Source organism: Chiloscyllium punctatum, chromosome 2, assembly GCF_047496795.1.
Source record: "Chiloscyllium punctatum isolate Juve2018m chromosome 2, sChiPun1.3, whole genome shotgun sequence".
Lineage (NCBI taxonomy): Eukaryota > Metazoa > Chordata > Chondrichthyes > Orectolobiformes > Hemiscylliidae > Chiloscyllium > Chiloscyllium punctatum.
The window spans coordinates 126,298,788-126,321,888 of record NC_092740.1 but is presented as its reverse complement, the minus strand read 5'-3'; the positions used below and the strand labels follow the sequence as shown (position 1 = coordinate 126,321,888).

The window sequence follows — 23,101 nt, the reverse complement described above, 5'->3', positions numbered from 1 at the left end:
ACACAATCCAGACTGTTGTCTCTCAGAGGACTGCTGGAAAACTGGCAACTGCTCAGCCCCAGGCAAGAGAGTACTCTGTGATGTTGGCTATCAGTGATTTCATGTACAGCGAGGAATGGCAGTAGCAGAGAAACAACTGGGATGCAGTGTCCTCATTTCCCAGTGCAGCTAATCCTGCTACCATCTGCCTGACTCCACAGAGAGAGGGAGCGAGAACCTGCATACAGACACTGACCCGACCCTTGGGGGGCTGCTGGAAAGGTACACAAACCTGCACTTCATCACCCTCAGGACTGACAGGGACACATGGAAACCTAACCCCAGTTTAGGTACCCCATCCTCATAAGGAGACAGGGCAACGCCAGGAGCTACCCAGGCAGACGTGGATCCACATACAAGCCCCTCAGCAGTTTCCAGTCAGGATACTGTACAAGTGGTCAGACCCTCCACCTCCACCCTTACTGCTTCCCCCCCACCCCCCCACCACGCCGACCCTTGGAGCTGGAAGCTGAGAAGGGCCAACTTGCGTCAGAATGTCTGGCCTATCTAGACACAAGCTCCCCGGCGTCAGGGCTCCCAAACCTCCAGGGCCAAGGGACACCATTGCCGAGCAGACTCACTGCACCTTATTTTCAGAACCAGTGACTACTGTAAGACAGTGCAGGAGGGAAGAGAAAAAAATAGAACTTTTTGAGGACACTTTGGGCGGCATGGGTGAAAAAGGTTTGTACGTGATTGTTAGTTTCTGCATAAATCATCGAGATGTTAGCTGTCGTGTGTTTGAGAGTCTTTACACTTGTGCGTTCCCGAATTTCATTTCGCCATCATCTTCTAACACAGCCTGGGCACAAAATTCTGGAATTCTCTCCTTAAACCTCTCCACCTCTTTCCCTTCCCCAAGTCTCCCCCCTCTTGAAGAAAAATCTTTGACCAACCTTTGTCACAACATGGGAAGTTATGGGTGACTAATCAAATTCCCTTCTACCTTGAAGCCACGAGTCTTTTGAAAATAAAAAGGATGGATTCAAAATGCCATGAACAGCAAGCATAGCTTGTCCTCTACTGCAAATATCTGGGTATCATCAATAAGAAATAACTGAGTGGAGCAGCATCAGCATGATCAAAATAAACAGAAGGAATCATTATTTATGATATGGTTAATAAAGCCAACTCTTTAAAAGATTCAAACATATTCAAGTCTGGAAGATTTCTTTGAGTAAAGCAGCTTTGAAGTAAACAACTAAGATCACTTATGTAAGTAAGTCATTTCAAAACATACAGGAATAGGTATATCTTTAGATTTTAAGATCTACTGTATTCAACAATGTAAGCAACAAGTTCAGGCCATGAACTCTGTCCTCCATTTTGTTTTTCTTTGCCAAGTACCACTTTGTATCTTTTTCCCCATGTTTTTTGCTTCAGACAAAGCTGTCCTTTGTTCTACCATTAACACTTACTGTACATCAATGCCTTGTTTCTTTACCACACCATTGACATCCCCTTTGCCTTTTGTTCCTTGACGTCTTTGTCATTTAATCTCATGCTCCCTCGAACCTACCCAGAACTTTCCCTTTTCTTCCATCTGACCCTCCTCCCTTTTTCAAACAGCAGAAACCCAACACATTTCGACCTCTCTTTATTGACAAACAAGTGTCATGTTGAAATCAAATAGTAACTCTGGGCATAATCTTCCCAGCCCTTGAGCAGTGTGGATAATGGCGAGCCAGTCGGGAAAATATGGCAAGATTGGAAAAATTAGGTTCTCTACGTTGAGTAAAGTGTCTGACCCTGCATTCAACGTTTGAACAGTGAGGGGATAATGTGGCCAGTGTGTGACAAGAAGCTTACTTGCGGCCATTTGATTGCATTACCATTCTACTAGAACTTAATTTTGTCTCATTGATTTGTAGTTTTCTAACCTCATATGCACCAGGTAAAATCTAGATGGTAACAATTTTATTTGGAAGTCACAACCAGTTGCTGGCAAATCCAGCCTGCCACTTCCTCCTTTGGAATCCTATCTTATACAGGTGTCCCTGGTATGTCAGGTTACGGTCCATGGGCAATGACCACCTACACTGCCATCCTAGAGGTTGGCATCAGAAATGCACCAGAATCACTGCAAATGCATGACACATCGCCAACTCAATTATAACAGAGTCCTTCACTTGGGTGCTGCACTTTGGAACAGACCAGCACCTTCAATTACAATGCTGCTGCCAGGACACTTTGCGCACAAGGACAAGCACCATCTCATGGCTTGGACCAGGGGCCATCTCACATGCTGCCTTAGTGTTCACTTTCTCTGTGCCATTTGGATGCTTCCAGCATCTTGTCTAGTCATATATTTTTACACTCTGTCCCCACAGACAGACCTTAAATGCTCACAATACTTTAGTCTACTTTGCCTTCCATTTTAGCACAGTCTCAAAGGTAGTTTCTCTATCCTGTCAGCAGTGGTCAGTCAACTTACTGCACCACCATGCTACATCAGTGTTACACCAGCTCCTCCACCACAGACAGAATGTGCAGCATAATCCCAGCATGCTGTGCTCTGTGTAACTGGAGCCGGCAAAGATGGGATATGATGGAGGCTTAAGAGCTGAGAGACTGGTAGCAGTTTTCTGAGGAGGAACATCACCTTCAGCATAATAGAGTGCTGCAATATCAGATGCAACAATACAGACACCTTAATTCCCACCCAGTTCCATTAGAGATAAGTTGAATGAAGTGACCACATTTTAACTGTAAGTTTGTTACTGGTCATAAGGCAAGTGCTTCCTTCCTGTTAGTATAAAGGCAGGTTGTGTTTGTTTCTTCTTCATGGTTTTTTACAATATGAGGCTTTCAGGTGTGTTATGCTCCCATGATAAACAATGAAATGATGTTAGGCTACACAAGGCATTGGGAGTACAGTAGCACTCATTTAGACAGGATTCTAAGATGACATGATGTTAAAGACGGGTAAGCTTTGTAGCCTGGTTTTCTTAAATAGCAGTGAATTTATCAATGTGCACTCATTTTTGCAATGAAGTGTCAGCTATACCACCTATGTTCTGTTTTTTTATTTCAGATTTCCAGCAATCACAATATTTTGCTTTCATATTAAATGAGATCTTTTAACGTCGGCAATACAGTGGACTAAACAAGTCTGGTTTAACACCCTTTCTGCAGAGGGCCAAAAGAAAGAGCTAAGTTCATATCTGTGTTGAACCACAGGAAGAAAGACATTAACTAAGTGTTAAATGTTAACTATTATCGGTTCTGATATCTCCTTATGGCGGTCGGCTTTAAATTTTACTGGGTAGTCACACTCCTGGGAAACACCTTGAGACATTTTGCAGCATTAACAGATGCACAAGGAAATTAGGATGAGCATTTATAGAACAGCGATTCAACTTGAAATGGGGAATTCTACTTAGTAAAGATAATGTTCAGAGGTCACTTGACAGAGGTATTCAAAAGCCAGAAGGAGCCTGAACAGAAATAAATAGGGAGAAACTGTTGCCATTAGCAACAATGTCAAAAACCCAAGGACACAGACGTAAGGTGTTTGACAAAAGAATCCTTAATGATATGAGGAATGTTGTTTCATACGGCAAATGGTTAGATCTGGAATATATTTTCTGACACTGATGTTGAAGTAGATTTGATTGGCTTTCAGTAGGCACTTGGACTTTATTTCAAAAATATACATTATTCATAAAAATATCTTTATGTACATAGTCACTAAAGTAGTTCTACCCTGTACAGTAGCGTATGGAGAGTTTGACTCTATCCAACAAAACAAACAAAAGACATTTCTCACTGGTATAAGACTTTATATATATTTGAGGTACTGGGAGGGTCCGATAACTGAACAGAATCCCATTGTACTTTGACAGAAAGACATTAGATAGTGTTCTTTCCCTACTATATCTTGGCAGTTGCCCCAAACTTTAATGTGTCCCTCTGCACATAGTCCTGGACCTTGGAAAGTGCCAGTCTTCAACGCTCAGTCAAGGTCTGCTCTGAAGACCAACAAGTCTTAGGCACATCAAAGAACATCTTTCACCAAGTTGATGGTCTTCTAGGTGCAATTTATGTTTGTCCCAGTGTGGGTCCTGGGAAACAGACTGTGGAACACAGAGTCCCGCATCACAGAGCTGCTTGGGACGAAACTCGACACAAACCAATGCATTCTCTCCAGACTTCCTTTGCAAAGGCACATTCCAGAAGGAGATGTGTGACAGTCTCTATACCCATGCAGCCTCTTCAAGGGCAGCGTGTGTTGGCACAGAGTCCGGGCATACAGGAGGGTAGCGCCCTTCTCACCACCAAGCAATGTCTCGGTGCCTGTTGGAAAGTTCTGGTGATGAAGCTTTCTGCCAAATGACTTTGACAGTCTGCTCGGGGAACAACCTGACAGGATCCACCCTCTCCTCCGGCAGGATCTTGAGGATGCTACATACTGACCATTTCCTGATGGAAATGTGGTCAAAGGTGTTTTTAACTTGTGGTCAAAGGCTTATTCTTTGCAGGTTTCTCCATGAAGGAGAGGTGATACAGAACAGTCTAACTGCTTGGAGCATTTCACGGTGATGAGGCCAGTCCCATCCTTCACACCACTGGGGACAGTAGAATGTCAGTACATAGTGACACGTCGTGTTTGCGTATTGTCTATGCACAGCTTGATGCAGCTACACGCAAAGGTGTCCATTGGGAAGAGGGTTGGGTTGGGTATGTTCTCTACCTCCCCCGTCCAGAGTTTTGTACATGGTGTCCCTGCAGACACGGTCCATCTGAGACTTCCAGATGAAGTAGAAAAAGGCTTGGGTGACTGCACCAGTACAGGTTCTGGGGATGGGCCAAATCAACACCACGTACAACAACAGAGAGTACCTCACATCTGACGACCAGGTTTTTTACCTGCAATGGAGAGAGAGAGGTCCTCCGAAAAGACCACCTTTCTGCCTCACCTTGGTGATACACTCCTCATATTCCCTGTTCCAAACCATAAACCCAACACCTTCAGATAATCTGTTCTGAGGGGGAAGGGGATAAAGGATCAATCCCCAAAGAATATGGCCTTGATCTTGCCTCGATTTACCTTGACTCTCGAGTTGGTTGCAGATGCTCACTGTCTGTGCACTGACAGTGGATCCGAGCAGACAATGGTGACATCATCCATATACAGGGAGGCTTGGACCTGCAGGCCTCCACTGTCTGGAATAGTCACCCCTCTCAGGCTCTCCTCTTTCCTGATGGACTCAGGTGAAAGTTTTATGTAACACACAAACAAGGCAGGAGAGTGTGGGAAGCCCTGCCTGATTCCAGATCTGATCAAGCAGCTTTTGGTTACCACCCATTGATTGACACTGCACTAATGATGCTGTTGTACAGCAGTTGGATCCAATTGTGGATTCCCTTCCCAAAGCCCATTTTGGAAGCATGTCCCACAATAGCTGTGCAATATCCTGTCAAAGGCTTTCTTCTAGTCCAGGCTGATGAGGCAGGATTCCACCCCCGATCCTGAATGCAGGACAATCCCAAAAATGAGGAGCACAAAGCTCTCAAGCACTTTGATAATTATCTGAAGTGGAAAATGTTGCAGGTTTACAGCGAAAGGACCAGGGAATGGAAGTAGACTTACTTAACCTTATCACTTTTTCATTGTTGACAGCTAATTATGCTCCATTACTGCCACTGATCAGATAAATAGGAACATAGGAAATGACTTGTCACCTGCTTTAAAGAAACAAAATACAGTTGATGAATGATGAACTGGGATGATGTCTGCATCAGATAATTCAAATAAAGAGACATAGTAATTGGAATAAAGTAGTCAGCCCTTCCAGCCTGTTCCATCACCCAGTTGGAGGATGGCTGGTTTCTTTATTAACTCCATCCACACTGCTTGGTACTGTAACCTTTGTTTGTAATATGAATCTATCAATTCCACAAATTGACATTTCCAATTCAACCCAGAATCTCAAGAATGTTTTGAGTTCCAAATTTTCAGCGCTGAGAAAAGGGCTTTCTAAAAGACCTGGCCCTAATTTTGAGGTTTCTCTCCTTCATCTCGGCTCTCCCCACCCAGAGGAAATAATTTCTCCCTATCAGTTTATTTAATCACCTTAAACATATCAATATGATCACCCCTTCACCTCTATATCCAACAAAATACACACCTCCTTCCTATAACATATTCTCATAACCCTTTCAGTATTGTGATGTCATACTGTGCCACACTTCCTTCAAGGTAATATCACATAAGGAGCTGTCTGAAACTATTTGTCTGAAACCAGGCAATGTTTCTTATGTTTGAATTGGGTTTTGGTTCTTGAAGTCAAACAAAGTTAGGGGATTGAGAAAATCTGCTGCTGGACCTGTTGGTTTCAAGATCCAGCTCGTATTCCATGTGAGAAAAGCAAGTTTTACTGTCATTTCAGAATACAAATATCGAGGTTATTTTTCATAAACTTTATCTCATAAACTAAGCTAAGAAGGCTGGATCTGTACGGCAATGGATAACATTGCCAACAGTTTCCTGGAAGGCCTATTACTGTTAGAGAATGAGACTCAGGGGGAATTGAGTCAGTTACATTAGTTCATGATTTTGAATTTGGGTGGGCTTCATTGGTACCAGAGAGAAAAAAATCTGGATTCCACATGTATGTGGGTGGAAATCAATTTTCCTGCTAAAGAAACACAGGCAGAGTTTTAAATAATTATGATTAATGTTTTCAACACCAATGTGCTTTTATATAGTGCCTTTCATGTTGTAAAAGTCCCAAAGGGTTTCACAGGAATGTTATCAAACAGCAATTTGATACCGAGCCACATAAAGTATTGCGACAAAGGAATGCCAAATTCAAACAGTAAAACAGTAATAAAAATACACTTGTTTAAGATCTCCTATTTTTTCAGGCAAATTGAAAGATAAATAAGCTTTCAGAAATGAAATGTAATTAAATCAGAAGGTCTTGACCTATGTCGAAGCAAGAGACAATTTCTTTGCTTTGCAAAGACTTACCTTTCGATCAGAGAGGACTGTTCAGAATTTGTTCTTGTTAACTTGAGCACTTGAATGGAATGGATCATTCCTCAGGAGAAAGCAGAAAGAGTTCAGTCTTGGCTTCCAACTTACTTCCCCTGTGTTTAAATGGTAACAACTTAATCTCGGCAATTCACTTTTTCGAAACAAATCTCTACAAATCAAAATTGTATTTTTTTTGCCCTTCACTTTAAAGCATTGTTTTACTTCTTCTCACTTAATGTTCTGTTGTTGGAACTCCCTGGAATGTAACTAAGTCTGACTTCAGCCGGGATAAACACTTCCCATCTTCCCAACTCCTTCCCATCCAAGCTGCAGAACTTCTTCTTTGGTGTTTTTGTCTGCTTTTTATACAGGGAAAGGGGAAAAGACAGTGTCCGGTAGTCCTCCCACTCTTGGGTCTGGAGAAGAATAATTCAATGTTGTTCCTGATTTCTGTCAACAGGATCTTACTTCAGATAACATTCCCCTGACAGGGCACCTTACTCAGGATGGAGTCCTGCATTTTACTAATGCTTCCTCTTGCAAATCATTTCCCCCCCCCCTCCTAATCACAAAGTAAACACTTTACATTGACCACAAACACTTTTTTCACACAATTGTTGTCCTGCAATTAATTACCTTAATAGAGCCATGAAGTACCAGAACTAAGCAGAAACCAAATTAGGGGAGTTTTCTAACCTACAGCCTTTGCGAAGGCATGAATGCTGGTCATCAGTAAAAGAAATCAGCAATAACTCAGGCAGTAGCTCTCTCTCATTTCTGTGAAGAACATTGTGAGTTCAAGAGGTCAAGCCAGAGATTTGTGCACAAAGTCCAAGATAATACTGATGCAGTCCCAATGAAAAGCTGCACTGTCAAAGGTGCATTCTTTTTCAGAAGAGACATTAAACTGAGGGCAAATCTGGGTAGATACAAAAGATTTAGGGTGTAGGTTTGCTCACTGAGCTGTAGGTTTGATATCCAGACGTTTCATTACCTGGCTAGGTAACATCATCAGTGGCGACCTCCAAGTGAAGCGAAGCTGTTGTCTCCTGCTTTCTATCTATATCTTTCTCCTACATGGGGTTCCTGGGGTTTGTGGTGATGTCATTTCCTGTTTGTTTTCTGAGGGGTTGATCGATGGTATCTAGATCTGTGTGTTTGTTTATGGCATTATGGTTGGAGTGCCAGGCCTCTAGGAATTCTCTGGCATGTCTTTGCTTAGCCTGTCCCAGAATAAGATGTGTTATCCCAGTCGAAATGGTGGGTTTTTTTTCATCCGTGTGTAGGGCTACGAGGGAGAGAGGGTCAGCTAGCCACAAAAAGACACGACCCTCTCTCCCTCGTAGCCCTACACACGGATGAAAAAAAACCCACCATTTCGACTGGGACAACACATCTATCCTGGGACAGGCTAAGCAAAGACATGCCAGAGAGAAGTCCTAGAGGCCTGGCACTCCAACCACAACGCCATAAACAAACACACATAGATCTAGATACCATCTATCAATCCCTCAGAAAACAAACAGGAAATGACATCACCACAAACCCCAGGAACCCCATCCAGGAGAAAGATATAAATAGAAAGCAGGAGACAACAGCTTTGCTTCACTTGGAGGTCGCCACTGAAGATGTTACCTAGCCAGGTAATGAAATGTCTGGATATCAAACCTACAGCTCAGCGAACAAACCTACACCCTAAACCTCAACCTGAGCTACAAACCTTCACAAACCTTGATGCTATTTGGGAAAGAGTAGGAGAGCTCTCCTTCATAGTCTGATCACTGTTTATTTCTAAATCAAACATCAAAAAGGAAATCATTATCATGTTGCACAATGTGGGAGCTGCAGAAATTGGCTACTGCACATAATGATAGTGACCACACTTTAAAAGTACTTCATTGATTGTAAAGCACATTGAGACATACGAGAACAAGAAATAGGAGCCGGAGCAGATAGATAGCTCATTCAGCCTGCTCTTCCATTCTTTACAATTATGGCTGATCGTGAGCTTATTAAACTGCCACGTAAATGCAATTCTTTCTTTTTGTGTGAAGCAGCACAAATACTGTAGTTTTGGCATCAAGCTGCCATGCCTTTGCATAACGACCTGTCGGTTAATTGGGTTATCTTCCTTTGTTTGAGCGATATTGTTCCATTAGCACCACTTAAATGCAAGACATAGAGAGTCATAGAGTCATACAGATGTACAGCATGGAAACAGACCCTTCGTTCCAATCCATCCATGTTGACCAGATATCCCAACCCAATCTAGTCTCACCTGCCAGCACCCAGCCCATATCCCTCCAAACCCTTCCTATTCATATACCCATCCAAATGCCTCTTAAATGTTGCAATTGTACCAACCTGCAACATGTCCTCTGGCAGCTCATTCCATACTTGTACCACCCTCTGTGTGACAAATTGCCCCTTAGGTCTCTTTTATATCTTTCCCTCTCACCCTAAACCTATGTCCTCTAGTTCTGGACTCCCTGATCCCAGGGAAAAGACTTTGCCTATTTATCCTATCCACGCCCCTCATAATTTTGTAAACCTCCATAAGGTCACCAGTCAGCCTCCGACGCTCCAGGGAAAACAGCCCCAGCCTGTTCAGCCTCTCCCTATAGCTCAAATCCTCCAACCCTGCCAGCATCCTTGTAAATCTTTTCTGAACCCTTTCAAGTTTCACAGCATCTTTCCGATAGGAAGGAGACCAGAATTGCACGCAATATGCCAACAGTGATCTAACCAATGTCCTGTACAGCCTCAACATGACCTCCCAACTCCTGAACTCAAGACTCTGGCCAATAAAAGAAAGCATACCAAACACTGCCTTCACTATCCTATCGACCTGTGACTCCCCTTTCAAGGAGCTATGAACCTGCACTCCAAGGTCTCTTTGTTCAGCAACACTCCCTAGGACCTTACCATTAAGTGTATAAGTCTTGCTAAGATTTGCTTTTCCAAAATGCAGCACTTTGCATTTATTGGAAGTAAATTACACCTGCCACTTCTCAGCCCATTGGCCCATCTGGTCCAGATCCTGTTGTAATCTGAGGTAACCCTCTTCGCTATCCACTACACCTCCAATTTTGGTGTCATCTGCAAACTTACAAACTGTGCCCCTTATGCTCACATCCAAATCATTTATGTAAATGACAAAAGGTAGAGGACCCAGCACCGATCCTTGTGGCACTCCACTGGTCACAGGCCTCCAGTCTGAAAAACAAACCTCCACCACCACCCTCTGTCTTCTACCTTTGAGCCAGTTCTGTATCCAAATAGCTAGTTCTCCCTGTATTCCGTGAGATCAAACCTTGCTAATCAGTCTCCCATGGGGAACCTTGTCGAACGCCTTACTGAAGTCCATATAGATTCTGGATTAGAGTGGTGCTGGAAAAGCACAGCAGTTCAGGCAGCATCCGAGGAGCAGGAAAATCGCCGTTTTTACCTGACGTCCATATAGATCACATCTACTACTCTGCCCTCATCAATCTTCTTTGTTACTTCTTCAAAAAACTCAATCAAGTTTGTGAGACATGATTTCCCACACACAAAACCATGTTGACTATCCCTAATAGTCCTTGCCTTTCCAAATACATGTACATCCTGTCCCTCAGGATTCCCTCCAACAACTTGCCCACCACTGAGGTCAGGCTCACTGGTCTATAGTTCCCTGGCTTGTCTTTACCACCCTTATTAAACAGTAGTAATAAAGAATACAGCAGACCATGTAAGTAAGTTAAGAATTAGTTGTAACGGTTTTCTATTTTAAATAGCCAAGCAGTGAAGGAAATAATTAGAGTCTCATTGTAACAACTTTATGAGATTTCATTGAGAGAGAATCACATTACAGACATGCACTGCCTAACTCAATAACCACTGTTTCAATCTGCTCCTATATATAAGTACACAAGTGAAGCTGCAGTTAATACCTATCACCTCAACACCATTAACAATGTTGCGAATTTAAAGTGCAATTTGGTCATTCTTTTCCTCACTAATTAACTATTACCACTGCTCACAGAAGACTGTGAATGAACTTGTGAATCCCAATGTGGTTCCACTCCAAGGCCTTTGAAATCTGTGCTGGGATTCACAGACACTCTTTTACATATGGTGCTGTACATTAAGCCAGACAGAGTCTCCAGAAATTGAATAGCAAGCTCCAAGACACTGTTCAGAAAGACATTTGAGAGAAAGTATTTTTGTCTCATTTTCTTTGAACATTTTTATGAACTGATCAAAATCACCCTAAAATCTCAAGTGATAAATAGCCACAACACACAATTTTCTCACATGATGATGGAATGCCACCATTTTATCAAATATATATATTTAAAGTCCAACTGAGATCAGCAAATCACAATTTGGGAAGTCCATCAGGAAGAAAAAGGTGAAGAAAAGAACTTCTAAAAAGGGGCCAAGTGACTAGGAGAAAGTCGTGGAAAATGGGAAGGATATAGTCGGAGTGGCTAAGATCCGAAGAAGCTGGGAATTAAGTTCTTAAGATCATGGATTTCTATGATCAAAAGTGACAAAATGTAAAAATACTACAACCTGAAGTTGCTAAAGTCAATGTACAGAGAAAGTGATTTTTTGAGTTCTTTTAATTTTGTCTTTCATGAGCTAACAAAATATCTTGTAAAAGAAGTTAGGAAAGCTGTCATTGTTTGAGGTAAATGGAGGAAAAGGATGTGGTTGAGATTGTTGCGAGGAAGAGGATTTAGTTGGGAGAGATAACTGAAGTGACAGATAAAGCACCAGGATTGATTAATAGGAAGGGGAGGCAAAAGAAAAGGAGAGAACAACAGAGCCACAGGATGATTCGGAGAAAGAGAGTGAGAGAGAGAAAAAAAAAGATCTTAAAATGGCAGATTTGAAAACAAGAGTCCAGACCTTAAGAAGAACCATCAGTTTGGGAAAAAAATACTGTGGACATTAGAACCAAAAACCTGCTGATGTAGGATATATGGGTGGATGGAAATTCTGGGGATTCATTAATTTAACCCCTTGAAGATTCATCAATTGAAACTCAGTTACATCATGTGACAATAGTTCACTTGCTTTATCCAAAGTAATTGAGTGATGGATAGGTCTCATCCTGTGTACCATTTCTTTCAGTATTCATCATGTGTTTGTATCATAACCATACACACGCAGGGGCAGAGAATCTCACTTCAGTTGCCCAATAACTTTGTTACAACGTCATAACACCATAGCCAGAAAATTGTGTTATGTTCCCAGAGGGTGGTATAAATAAGGAACACACTGCCTGAGAGGATGGTGAAGGCATGTATTCTCGCAACATTTAAGACATTTCTGGACGAGGTCTTAAAATGCCAGGGTGGAGTAGGCCATGGCCCAAGTGCAGGTAGATGGGATTGGTATATTTTGGTGTTTGTTGGTTGGCATAGTCAAGATAGGCTGAAGGGCCTGTTTCTGTACTATAGACTCAATGACTCTGCTATTATAGGAATATTCTTTTCTCCCTCTTATGCCTATGTAGTTTCCCCTTAAATGCATTCATATTGCTCATCTCAACATTGCCTTATGTTGCAAATTTCACATCCTCAAATATTATTTTTATTCACTGTCTGATTAATTGTCTCTGTCAACATGCCTTTTAAATGTTGACCATGTGTGAATAGACAGAGAATAGATGGGTATAGACCACATACAGGTAAAAGGTTTTTAGTTTATAAAGGCATCATAGTGGACCGAATGGCTTGTTCCTGTACTGTACTGTTCTTTGTTCTATGATCTGAAGATGTGATTTGTTAACTATTGGCTACAGCAAAGGAAAATGTTAAGGTAAGATTGAAATGGAACTGAAATTTTCACAGGACTAATAATGCAGCTGGTTGAAGACAGATCTCAATTGAATACAGTTCCAATTCAACTGCATTTATCATAATCACAATTTTGAATGTCTTTCTAAATGCTGCCAATTTGTAAGGCCCTTTTCATAAAAGAAAACTGATGAAGTTCCAACAATATTCCTCATGGACAGTCTTGGTGCAGGGCCAGCAGTTGATGGCACAGTCAGGATGGGCAGGGCTGTGCAAGTGAGCTAGGGGACTGGAGATTGGTTGGGATCAAGGCTGAAAGTTGGAACAGATAGAGGAAAAGGCTTTTTTTTTCCCAGAACACTCAGGAAGGGCCAAGCCTAGGATCTGTCAAACTGTGTGTGGAGGAATTCCCGGGGCTGACAGTAGGGGAGTAAGGTTGGCAACTGTTCAGGATTGCTCTGGAGTCTGTAGGAAGTAGTGATGCATGTCAAGGTGACTACTGTTAATAAACCCAAGAGAAAAATCAAATAGGCACCATGGAAAAAGATGTATTCTCTTGTTCTCTCTTTTCCCCTCTAATTACTTGGCAGACTTTCACAGAATTGTGGAATGATAAAACACAGAAGGGGGTCGTTCAGTCCATTGTGCCTGTGCTATCTCTTTGAAAGAATGATCCAATTTACTTGCACTTCCTCCTGTTCCTTCCAGATGGCTTTTTTGTTAGCCCCAACAACTACTTACTGAGTTCCCTTTTGAAAGTTCTCACTGAATCTGCTTTCATTAACCTTTTCAGGGACTGTGTTCCAGATGGCAATAACCTCTTATTAGTCTTCATAAAAAACACCAGAAAATTTGGAGACAAAGGATTGAGTGGAGTGATTGGAGGCAAGTGGTCACCAGATGGAAGTTCCAGGGAATATTTTCAACCAAAGCCGGCAAGCCTGGTTGCAATCTTTGAGCAGAGATCAAGCACAACCAGAGTCATGGAGTCCTACAGCATGAAAACAGACCCTTCAGTCCAACTCGTCCATGCTGACCATGTCTCCCAAACTAGACTCACCCCATTTCCCTGTGCTTGGCCCTTATCCATTTAAACCTTTCCTAATCATGTACCTACCCAGATACTTTTTTAAAGTATCGTAACTAAATCTTATTTACAGATTGAGGGCTGCTGTTATTGAAAACAAAAACATAGGAACTGCGATATGGATAATGACCATGGCTCATCTTGTTCACCATCTGCCATCCTGCTGACGATCCAACAATAATTGAGATAATAAGTAATTATGGCAACGTGAGGAGATAAAATACCAACGGTGAACAGTTTTGGGAACCTCTCAAACACAGAACATATGTAAAAAGAAAAGAAAGCACAACACACATGAACAAACTTGTACTAACTTGTCGATATCACTTGAAGTTTGTCCCTTGCTTGCAGCAATATAATTGCGTGGTGTTAACCTTTGTCCATTGGTATTAGAAGAGGTACATAGAAAAATAACAAACGTACTAGTTTGTTAGGTAATTAATGATTTTCCCAGTTACATCAGCAATCTGATAAATCACATTTGTAGAAATAGCTGGTTTTACTGCAACAGCTTACAATCCACTAATTTATTATAGTCCAGAACACACAAGGCATCATTCACAGCCCACCTAAATAGGTTAGTATCTCCATTAAGAATTGCAGAATGCACTTGTTCCAATTCCCCCACTGGGCTCACAGCCTTGAATATTATGGGACTCCAAGTGCTCATCCAAGTTCTTATAAAAAGTTGTGAAGTTACCCACCTCAGCTAACCCACCACATTCTGGGTGAAAAAGATATTCCTCAAATTCCCTGTAAACCTCGTGTCTTTCATCCTATTCTCCTTTTTTTCTTGAACCTTCAACAAAAGTGAACAACCGCTTTCTATCCACTCACCTCAATCAGATTCCCCTTCAACATTTTCTGCTTTAAAAAAATACAATCCGAGCCTATCCAGCCTTTCTTCATAGCTAACCTGCTCCATCTCAGGCAACATCCTGGTGAATCTCCTTTCAGTCCCCTCCAGTGCAACCCTGTCTTTCCTATAGTGTGGTTTCCAGAACTACATGCAGTATTTCAGCTATGATCTCGCCAAAGTTCTGTATATCTCCAACATACCTCCCTGCTCCTATGATCCATGCTATGTCTGATAAAGGCAAGCACTCCGTATGCCTTAACTACCCTATTAGCCTGTCCAGCCACCTTCAGAGATCTGTGGACAAGCACCCAACTTCCCTCTTTTCCTCCAAGCTTCCTCATGTCCTGTCATTCATCGAGTACTACCTTGTCTTGTTACTGCTTCCAAAGGGTACAACCTCACATTTATCCGGGTTCAATTCCATCTGCCACTCATCTACCGATCCGTGTGTATCCTCCTAGAATCAACCACCCAGCCAATCTGCCAACTTACTTAGCATCCCCTCCAGGTTCTCATCTATATAATTTCTGAATATCACAAACAATAAAAGACCCAGCACTGACACTTGTGGAACACCACTGGCCTCCAATCACACAAGCAGCATTCTACCAACGCCCCCTTTTTCCTGACACTAACCCAAGCCAAGTTGGGGTCCAACCCTTGCAAATCAAGAGCTGAGATTGGTGTCCACTGAGCCATAGCTGACACCTCCAATGTGTATTCGCTGCTGAAAAGTAAAAATAAATATGGAAATAAATCTCTGCAGTGGGGGAAAGCTCTCAAACTTTATCACGAAGAAAATAGTGTACTGTAATAAGTTAGGTAAAACAAAATCTCAGACACACGATGGCAGTTGATAACTGGAATGTGTTTGAGAAATATGGATAATTCTCGTAAAAGAAGCTGTTAATAGCAACTTCATATTTCTATGTTGCAATCTGGTAAACACTGGGGGGGCAGCCCAGTGGCTAACACGGCTGCCTCAGTGCCTGGAACTTTGGTTCACTTCCTGTTTCGGGCTACTGTGACAGAGGAGTTTGCACATTCTCCCCAGGTCTTCATGGGTTTCCTCCAGGTGCACTAGTTTCTTCTCACAGGCTGAAGACATGTAAGTTAAGTGGATTTGCCATGTTAAATTGTCCATGGTGTCCAGGGATGTGTATATTAGGTGGATTAGCTATGGGAAATGGAGAGTAGGGGGTGAGTAAGGGTGGGATGCTCTTTGGAAAGCTAGTGTGAACTTGTTGGGCCAAATGGCCTGTCTCCACACTGTAGGAATTCAATGATCTACAATTCATATCCTTATATTAGATGTCTTCCAACACACAAGAACAAGTAAAACACCAGATGCCTAGCAGGCATAAGACACAGCAAAAGTAACAACACACTTTCTTTCAATACCTTTTATATACATCTGCCAGAATGTTTGTGCTGTGCATTCACCAGCATATGCTCCAGCTCTAAGTTCTGACCAGTGGCGAACTCCTATTTGCTCTGCAGGGGTCATGTTTAGCAACTCCTCCTCTGCCTCTGAATGAAAGGCCTAGGCATGTGTGCCTTCAGCAGAGATCCTGGCATGGAAACAACTCTTAGATTGAGCCATGAAGTCAAGACATTCCTGAGATTTAAGGTGGACAAGCAGGAGGCTGGAAGAACACAGCAATCCAGGCAGCATCAGAAGGTAGAGAAGTCAACATTTCAGGTGTAACCCTTCTTCGGGGCTGCAGGTGGTTTACACATTTCAGTTATCAACTGCCATCGTGTGTCTGAGATTTTGTTTTACCTAACTTATTACAGTACACCATTTTCTTCGTGATAAAGTTTGAGAGCTTTCTCCCACTGCAGAGATTTATTTCCATATTTATTTTTACTTTGCAGCAGCGAATACACATTGGAGCTCTCCACCTCCTGATGTTGCTTGGCTTGCTGTGTTCTTCCAGCCTCCTTGTCTAACTTGGATTCCAGTATCTGCAGTGTTTCTTTTTGTCTCTATTCCTGAGATTGAGGCTGGGGCCGTTGCAAGAAGATGGGTTAATTCCATTTAATATGTAGCATGTGTGCATTTTTATTATTTATCAGTCTCTTTTTCGGGATTAGAGAGAAAAGACAGACTTGCATTGATGACCCTTTGTCCCAATGGAGCCAGTAAAACATTTTTTGAAACAGCGATAATGTAAGAAATATAGGAGCTAATTTGGGCACAAAACGTTCTCGGAAACAAGGAAGTGATAATAATCAGATTGTTTGTATTTGTAAGGTTGACTGAGGCATAAATAACAGGGTTAGGAGAGCAGCGAGAACTTCCCTACTCTTCTTCAAAAGGACAGGAATCGTTCATACTACTTAAGAGGATAAGGATAATGATGGCCTTAATTTAAGGTCACACCATGAAAAGACAGCACTTAGAGCTCGGGTGTCCTTGGAGAAGGAGTACGCGGTGTCCACCAACACCCTGGAGTCGTTCAGGGAGAGGTGGGCGCCGCAGGGAGTGGAGTGTATTATTTCCCCGTCCAACTCTATTTTGATTTAGTCCCTACCCTCCCCTTCACTGTTTTGATCACACAGCATTGCCCTTTGATGTGAAGGGCAGTGCTTGTCACTGGCCACTCGGGTGTTTTCCTTTCTTCCTGGTGGTAGAAATTGAATAAAGATTAGTGCACTTTGTGTCTCACTGTGTCTGACATCTACACACACACACCATGGGTGCTGGGGAAGAAATAAGCACTAAAAAAAGGAAAAAGAAGAAAAAAAATAATAAACAGGGGATCAAAAAAAATAAACAAGAGGTTCACTGGCCACTCAGGTGTTTTGCAGAGAGAAAAAAAAGTGAAAAGACAGCACCTCCAAAACTGCTGCACTCAAAGTATCATAGAACATAGAACAATACAGCACAGAACAGGCCCTTCGGCCCACGATGTTGTGCCGAACTTCTATCCTAGATTAAGCACCCATCCATGTACCTATCCAAATGCCGCTTAAAGGTCGCCAATGATTCTGACTCTACCACTCCCACAGGCAGCGCATTCCATGCCCCCACCACTCTCTGGGTAAAGAACCCCCCCCGACATCTCCCCTATACCTTCCACCCTTTACCTTAAATTTATGTCCCCTTGTAACACTCTGTTGTACCCTGGGAAAAAGTTTCTGACTGCCTACTCTATCTATTCCTCTGATCATCTTATAAACCTCTATCAAGTCACCCCTCATCCTTCGCCGTTCCAACGAGAAAAGGCCGAGAACTCTCAACCTATCCTCGTACGACCTACTCTCCATTCCAGGCAACATCCTGGTAAATCTTCTCTGCACCCTCTCCAAAGCTTCCACATCTTTCCTAAAGTGAGGCGACCAGAACTGCACACAATACTCCAACTGTGGCCTAACCAAAGTCCTGTACAGCTGCAACATCACTTCACGACTCTTGAATTCAATCCCTCTGCTAATGAACGATAATACTCCATAGGCCTTCTATAGGTATCGTACCAGACCTTTGTACTTCAGTCCTGCAGTTGAACTTTTAACCCATAAACTTCTGACTGAGAGGTATTAGGATCACTAAGGGATGACACAGTGGTAATATCAGTGGACTAATATTCTAGTGACTCCATCTAATCCTCTAGCGTTGTGGGTTCAAATCCAATTATAGCAAATAGTGAATTTTGAATTCAATAAAGGTGAATTAAATTGAATTTTAAAAGTAGTCTAATGATGACCATGTAACCACTATTGATTGTCATAAATACTCAGCTGGTTAACTAATGTGCTTTCGAAAGGGAAATTGCTATCCATACCTCGTCTGGCCCACACGTGACTCCAGAGCCACAGCAAAGTGGTTGACTTTGAAATGTTCTCACAGGCCACACAGTACAAGGGCAATTTGAGACGGGCATTAGAGCCAACAGCAACATCTTAAGAAGGGCTTTTTTAAAAAGAGTGCAGTTGCTCAAGGGATTCAAACATGAAGCTTTAATTGAAGAGAGCCCCACCCAATTTGCAGGAAGGTGATTCATCCACACGCATGACAGCAAAATCTGAGGAATATTTTGGGAAGTATTGTGGTAAGTTCCTGGATTTTATGCATCGTTGCAAGGTTGGCAGTTTAGCAAATTATTCCTCCATGCAAATACTGGAACAGGAATGTGGAGCTTGAGCAGACGCTGTTAAGATCTATGTCATAGTTTCTGTCAATGCAGAGTGCAGGAGGGCATGCCAGGAGCAACAACAATAAATTAAAAGTTAAATGAAAGAAACTGCCCTATGCTGTGCTAAAGTTAGCTGTACATTGTGCCAAATAGCAAGATGAGTGTGAAGTGAGAGATTTTTTAAAGAAATGTGAAGTCACATGTAAGCCAGACCAGATAAGGTGAATAGCGTTAATTACCTCACTTTCACCTAGTAATACACTGGCGTCAATTCTCAACAATGTTAGATGCCAACAGCTATGGTAGGAGTCAGGTCCATAAAGAGAACAATTTCCTCTTTGGGGCTCAGGAAATGCAGGTGTACCTATCATCCACAACTTTTACAGTGCTCTAGAGTACAGTCGTTCTGATAAAACAGACATTTCACCAATGCTAATTCACTATAACGATTGATGCATTGGGAACACCGTTTCTAAAGCGTGAACTTTTAAAGCACGTTCTGGTTATAATGTGATTCCAGCCCCATTAGCTTAAATGGTGCTGCTATTACACAATTTTCTTATAAGAATGGAACTACCATGTTATAGTAGAACCAACTGTATGTAACTTTTAACAGAGAAACGTCAGTGATTGTGTTGTACTGTCTGGGTGATATGGCGGCCAGAGCTGGACTTTGTGTGAAGCAGCAGGAGCTGGGTTCAGTTTCATAGGAATGTGTATAAGGGCAAGTTGAAGTGACATCTGGCATCAGAGTCAGAGTCAAATGTTCCCTCTAAGGTGCATTGTCAAGCAGCAATCTGCAAATTCCCAGATAAGTCAGTCACGAAGTGCCTGGGTGGCATAGCCAGGGGAAAAACACCTGAGTGTCCATACACTTTCTGGAAAGTATGTCAAGGACTGTTGTATGTGAATCCTGATTGCCACAGAATGCTGTTAATTGAGCAATAGAAACATGGTATTGAACAGCATGAGAGGTCAGTGGATCCATTCACTGACCTTAACCATCCCTGAGGGAAAGACATTAAACTTCTTATGGCCCTGCTGCCAGGTCCTCTGGACCAGAATCTTTACATTCATCTTCCTGGCCACCTGCTGTTACTTTAAAAAAAAAGCTCTCAAGCAACATCACCCTTCCCCTCCCCCCAGTGCCATTCACCTCCATCATCACATCCCAGAGTCAAGAAACTTCCTCTCTGCCTTGGTATTCCATTTTATTTAATTTCTAATAACAATGTCCTTCCAAGCAGTAAAATTCCAACTTTGATTCCCAAGAATTAATTCCTCAAGCTGGAAGCACACATTACAAGGGTTGGGTTTCCAACACTTCAAGACTCACACAACATTCTGGTTTATTTGAAGATAGAGAAAGAATCTGAGGCAATCTGGGTCAAATATGTGAAATAAATTCTTAAGTCACTATTAACCTCAATAATTAATTGCTTTTGCTATTCCATTCTCCTGAGATTAAACTTCAAAAAGAGCTTTTTCAGCAAATTCTCATGAGCATTTTATTATTGGAATCTTATATAACACTGATGCCGAACAGTTGTATTTCTATCTGGTAAATATGTACACTTTAAACTGCAATTAAAAAATGATCCATCCTGCTCCAGCTTTGAGGCAATTTTAAAGTTTTCATCCAAACTTCATATACCTCACTCCTCTCCATCTTTGTAATCCCCTCCAGTCTGGGAACCCACTGATTTTCACACTCCTCTAAGATCTGACCTCTTGTATATCCATGATTTTCTCTCACTATTATTGGAGGCTGTACCTCCAGCTGTCAAGGCCCAACACTCTTGGGTCAATTTCTGGACCCTTGCTCACCTCTTACAATGTCTTAAAACCTACCTTTGCCACCATGGTTTTGAACACCATTTTTGTGTCCTCTAATGTAGCTTTCTATCAAACTTTGTTTCATAAGCACTGGAGGGGGATGATCCATCTATCTCCTCCTGAAGTTCCCATCTTTGCTAGTCTGCAACCAATTCCATTCACTCCACGCGATATCAAGAAACTACTGAAGGCATTGGATAAAGCAGAGGTTTGTAGCCACAATTTAAAAAATCCCTTTGTACTGAAAACTTGTGCTCCAGAATTGACTATGCTACTCCATTATAGCTTCAATCTAGATAGCTACCCTACAACATGGTAAAACAACCAAGTATATTTTGTCTGCAAAAAAAAAGGGCAAATCTGATCTGGCTGATTACTGTCTCAGCAGTTAACTCCCATACATCAGCAAAATTGTGGAACACAATTTTAACACTTATCAAACAGCATAGAACAGCCAATACCTGCTTACTGATCTTTACATTAGGCTTTATATGGACCACCAGATGCTAAACTGTATTCTTACAGACCAAACATGGTCAAAGGGCTCAAGCAAGGTGAGAGTTCAACACTACAGCAGCATTTCACTGAGCATAGCACAAAGGAGCCCTATTAAAGTTAATTGGATTCATAGACAAATCTCCAGGATTGTGGTCAGTTCTAACATAAAAGGAAGATAGTTGCGGTTGGTGGAAACCAATTATCACAGACCCAGACTTAGCTGCATAAGTTGCTCAGGGTACATATTTTCTAAATAACTTCTCAGGCATGTTATGACACTTCTGGAGATGGGATTTGAACCCAAGCCTCCTGGATCAAAGATAGGGATGCTATCACTGTTAAACAAAAGCCCAACTTTGTCAGAAAGTTCTCTGGGCCCAAACATCTTTAGCCACTTCACTAATGACTTCCGCCCATTACAAGATTAGGATTGGGAATATAGTTAATGAAGCAGCCATGCCAAAAGAGACCTGGATAGTACTCAGATGTTACTGATAAGTGGCAAGTAACATTCACATCACACAAGTGCCAGAATGTCTCCAAAACAGGATCTAGGTATTTTCTTTTGATATTCAATGGCATTATCACCTTCAAATATTTCACCATCACCTTTTTTTGGGGGGGGAGCAGGGGTTACCTTCAACCGGAAATTAGATTGGACAAGCTTTAAAAGTACTGTGGCTCCAACAGCAGGTCAAAAGCCAGGAATTCAGATTTAAGAACACCAATCACCACCTGACTTCCCAATGTCTGTCTGTAATCTACAAAGAACAAGGGTAATGGAACATTCTCAAACTGTCGGAAGAAATGCAGCTCCAGTGACAGTCAAAAAGATCAACAAAACTCAGGACAGGGCAGCCTGTTTGATTGGCATCCCACCCATCTCCATTCACCACCTATGCAGAGTGGTAGTAATGTTGTCTACAACGAATCAAAGATAGATAGGTTAGCAGGGCCTTTTTGATATGGTGAGATGGAGTGGATTTGGAAGACGCTCATGTAGAATGCACAACCAGTTGAACTGAAAGGCTGTTTCTGTACTGTATGCTCTTTGGAATGCTATCAACTGTTGAACAGAATTGTACTTATAATCAACACATGTGGCAAAGATTGCATGGAAAATAATCACAGCCAGATGGTGGATTTAATAACAGGACGGTCTTCACAAATGGGGATTATAAAGCATTACCACTTTTAACAAGGTTTATTTGTAAAAATATAATTATTCATTTTATGGCCGTGTGTGTTTTTTTTAAAGCAATAAAATGTAAACTTCAAATTTTCCACATATTGCCAACCTTGAAATCATTTTAGGTACAGAGTTGATTCTGCGACCTTCCCCACAGCCACACTGTACATCCAGGGAAAAATACCTTACTGTGCACACACGATTGTGGGAAATATCAAGCAGGGAAGCTGGAGGAAGGAGCAATAGGAAGATGTTCAATTTAACAATCATATTCGCCATGCACATTTCCAACCAAGGGGTGCTGTGCCTCAAAACCTTGCTTGTTGTGATGATGTGGAGATGCCGGTGTTGGACTGGGGAGTACAAAGTTAAAAATCACAAAACACCAGGTTATAGTCCAACAGGTTGATTTGGAAGCACTAGCTTTCGGAGCGCTGCTCCTTCACCACCTGATAAACTAGTACTTCCAAATAAACCTGTTGGACTATAACCAATTGTTAAAGTTCACTTGAGAATATAACTTTAAAAAAACATTCTGCGATTTACATATGAAAGAACTGAAACCAACATGTTCATTCTAAAAGATCAGACTTAACAAACAAACCAGATCTTTCAATATATAATTTCAATTACATCACACTGTAAACGTTTGCTATAAATTCTGTGTCTTATGATCTTATACC

The 23,101-nt window shown here is 41.9% G+C and overlaps 1 protein-coding gene across 1 annotated transcript in view; it reads right to left on the bottom strand.

Moving 5' to 3' along the window:
- cemip2 (cell migration inducing hyaluronidase 2) overlaps positions 1-7,277 on the bottom strand; it is an 89,572-nt gene extending 82,295 nt beyond the window's left edge. The window contains exon 1 of the mRNA XM_072588171.1: positions 7,016-7,277. The gene's annotated coding sequence lies outside the window, so the exon portion shown is untranslated. The remainder of the gene's footprint in view (positions 1-7,015) is intronic.
- Positions 7,278-23,101: the final 15,824 nt, after the last annotated feature.